Below are 4,214 nucleotides of genomic sequence, written 5' to 3'. Positions count from 1 at the left end.
TGTATTTATAGGCCAAGAGTGTAGAGAAAGGCTTGAGAGGGTGACAAGGCTCCATCAATAGAATCTCATGCAAAAATGTCCATTGGTTGCTTTTGAATTAAAGTAAGGTCATTAATTAAAATAAAATAATTTAAATAATCAAAAATGCTCATTGGTTGCTTTTGAATTAAAGTAAAACCATTAATTAAAATAAAATAATTAAATACTAAGAGAAATCTCGAAATTATAGTTGGTAAAATATTTTTGGGATTAATTTTGGCAACTTTGGTCCTTGAATTTCGTTTTCGATGCAATTTGAGCGTTTTAAAGGCGTTTTCGAATCCGTAAAAGCGGTTTATTTTCAAATTGAACAAGCGGGAATGATTTAGTAACATAAAATCCAATATTTTATATATTTGAAATGTTAGGGATATAAATCGGGTCGGTTTACAACATAAAAAACAGATAAAAGATAACCCGAAATTGACGAATGTCACAGTGAAGCTTCTGAATCACCATGATTTTCTTGTCGATTTATTTGGTTAAGATCTACATCATTAGTATTTGATTGTGGTTGTTGTGGAGCTTCAAAATTAACCGGATCACTAGTTGAAGCTCTGTGACGTTTACTCGTTTGTTCATCATCCGTTTTTTTTAAAAAGAATAAATAGTATCTTGTTTTTTTTTTCATAATTAACATAATTAAGAAGATTTAATACGGTGAGTTAAAGTAAAATTTCACCATACAATACCAATTATAAGCTTAGTTGATCAATTTACCCAATCACAAGCCCTAATTTTATAATCCTTTGACATTAATCAATATAAATGCAATACAATGTTTAACAACAACACAAAGATGAACTATAACCTTGCTGACAGGGCTGAGCAACATGCAGTAGGCGGTGGACAACGGATGGCAGTGGTCGTGGCTGTGGCTTGTGGTGGTCTTTGGTCTGGTAGGAACAACCGAACAGGTTACATGGGCGCATGTGAGTTTCATAAAAATCCAAACCCTAATCAGTAATCAATCCCCGTTCTTCTTTTATGTTTTGTTTAAAGAAGTTTTTATTTTTACAAATAGCCCCCCTAAATTTTTGAGTTTTATAAAATCAAAGCTTTTTACTATATTTTGTAACTTTTTTTCTATAAAAAATGCGAGGTTTTATAATAACCAAATGATGGGGTATTATATTTAAAAAAAGCAGTGGTGACCGGTAGCACTTTAAAAAAAATACATCATGAGTGACCGCGCTTAATACCTACAAAACTTTTTGGGAAAATCACGAAATTTACCCTACTGACAGAGAAAACGACAGTGATCCGGCCCACCCTGGGTCCCAAAGAGCTGTGCTCCTATCCATGTATATCACTCCTTTCTGTTCATGGTCAAAACGCCCAGGACGAAAATAATTTATGCCTTTAAAGTAATCTTCCAAATCTATACTCTTAAAAGAGTTGTCCTCCCAAATCGCTAACCAATTCCCATTCCTCCTGATGTGTATATGCCTTAATGGCGAATAATAACGTGGGCTACTAAATGTCGCCACTTTTACCTACTTGTCACCCTCCATCCTCCACATATCACACTTCAAACTCCCATAAGGAATATCTTAAAAACCGACACACAAATGAATGCAATCATTGAGAGCCACTAAATTCACACCCAAACTTGCATCACAATGAAAATGTGGAAGGTGTATTTCTTTAAACTTTTCAGACTCCACATCAAAACTAATAAGGCTGCGTTGTAGACTTGATTTTGGTCTCCTAGTTTGAAGCTTGAAGTAGACTTTCTCACCCGAGAATATAGCTTGCCACCACATGAAGTTTCGTATGATGTTGTTTCTAAACATAGAATCTTTCTCCACGAGTCTAATCTCTGGGAATAAATAGTTGTCGCCAATGTAAGAAACTATATGTAGAAGTTTGTAATCGTTAGAAGAGTCGAAGTAGAAAGCAAAAGCACAAGTCATATCAACAACAAATTTAGTACAGATCTTGTAGGCACTAGTGAGTGGATTCCAAAAGGCTAAGTAATGAGTGTTCCACAAGGTTACACATACTAATCCATCCAAACTTGCTAAAATAGTCACATCATCCTTGAACGGAATAGGATGGGTGGTGATTGAATCATGGTTCAAGGGTTCACAATCAAGTGTACGAAAAGTTAGGGTTGGCTGATCAAGAAGAAGAAGTTTATATTTGGTTTTATAGCGGATGTGGGTTCGGGGAAGTCTGGTGAACACAAGAAGGAATTCCATGATTTACAAACACAACGGAAACGACCTATGGACTTAGCCGGAAGTCATGGTAGCACCTCCAATAGTATTATTTCAATGGGAAGCTGTAGAAGTACACGAAGCATGAACATGATGATACAAAGACTTGCAATTGTATAGAACCAATTGTGAAATATAAATTAACTAGATTTAGAGCCCGTGTAATACACGGGATTATACAAATTATAAAATTACAAGTAAAGCAAAGAATTACATGACGTATATAAAAAAATGTGTTACATCTTTGCTTATATCTATACTATGTGTACATAAATAATTTTATTTATACCAGAAAATGATTTTTTTTAAAATGAACTTAATAAATGCACGTGAAAAAATATATCCGAAAATGCTTATTTTATTGAAACTTTCATTGTCAGTATCATATATGCATAATTGAAAGTATTCAGGAAGAAGACTTCTCATACAATAGAATTCAGGAAGAATGCTCCTTTTACCTTTATTGATATATTTATTAATTTACAACCCATAAAAGGAAATGAGAACATTAAATTATAATGACGGATGTTATTCAATAATTATGTTTTTTTGAGCTACACTATGAAAAGATCTTGATAAGTTTCAGGAGGTTTCTCGAATTTGTCATAATGACAACATAAAAAATAGCATGTTAACCCATTCAATGTTGTGAATATTTTGCTTCATTTGAGCATAGTTTTACATGACATGTTTTCCCATACAACGTTCTGATCACAATTGAAGGAAAAGTTAATGCTGAGACAAATGTTTCAAATTTGATAAAAGCTAGAAACATTGATATACATGGGGTTGACATGTTAGGAGTGCTCACTATCTTTTCTTTAATTTTAATAGTCAAAGGGAAAAAATAGTCAATTTGTCAAATTCCGAATCTTTTATCTATTTCCAAAAATGTCAATGAAAATAAATTTGAAACCCGAATTATGTTTAAAATTCCAACTTTCATTCGTTTGACCTTTCCAAGTTAACAATTTTAACCCGTAACAAATCCGACGATAAATCTAGTTGTATTATCAAATTTTAAAAAATACTCATATTTCTCATTTTGACCCGTAACACATTTTGACCGTAACAAATCTGACGATAAATCTATTTACTAACTTTTGATTGTATAAATCAAATTTAAGTTTCACAAAACTCGAAACAATCCTTCATAAAAAATCAAGAAATTAAATATGATAAACTTTGTTATATATGAAAGTGATTGGTATATTTTTACTAAATAACCGAAAAAATATATAGTTTACTAAATTAAACGAAAAAATAAATTGATAGATTTAAAACATATATTTATAATTTATAAATTTATATGATAAATGTATAAATATAATATAAAAAGAATGTAAAAGGTTAGTAAATATGACATATATTAGGGTCAATTAAGATCTTGGTTTTGAAGGAAAAATGTTATGAGGTTTAATCATAAACCGACATGTGTCACGGTTATTTTCTTTTATTAAAATAGGTAGATTAGATAAATATAAGGAAAGTCGATATTATAATAAACATGAGACTTGTATATATATATGGTACGTGATCTTGTTATGATTAAATAATTATATACGAAATTTTAGGAATTTTGTTAATTAATATTGCATCACAATAACTTCATAATTTCAATTTTTTAACCTTTGAATTTCCAAATTTTGAAATTTAAATATTATAAACTTTAATTTTGTAGTTTACAAAGTTTAAACTTTTAATTTTGACAGTTTCGAGTTGTGGGAATTAAGTATAAACTTTAATTTACTTTGGTTGTCATTATGGTTTCGAGTCGAAATAAGTCAGGTCAGAACATGTTTCAGATTAAAATAGTGTCGAGTCAAAATAAGATTCGGGTCAAAACAGGTCGGTTTAAAAATTATTTATTTGAAATTATTGTATATTTTAGCTTGCTTCTTGATTTTCGCCACCAGTTATATGGACGACACTGTTTACATGTATCGGGACCGA

General features: G+C 31.0%; 1 pseudogene; it reads right to left on the bottom strand.

Annotated features, from left to right (window-relative positions):
* Positions 1–1,271: 1,271 nt before the first annotated feature.
* On the bottom strand, positions 1,272–2,353 carry LOC143570222 (putative F-box protein At3g16210; annotated as a pseudogene).
* Positions 2,354–4,214: the final 1,861 nt, after the last annotated feature.

Source organism: Bidens hawaiensis, unplaced genomic scaffold (assembly GCF_021521415.1).
Source record: "Bidens hawaiensis isolate Kalapana, Puna unplaced genomic scaffold, B.hawaiensis_p1.1 tig00024849_1, whole genome shotgun sequence".
NCBI classification, from domain to species: Eukaryota; Viridiplantae; Streptophyta; class Magnoliopsida; order Asterales; family Asteraceae; genus Bidens; species Bidens hawaiensis.
The sequence above is the reverse complement of the archived record's forward strand: the minus strand, read 5'-3'. Positions and strand labels throughout refer to the sequence as shown.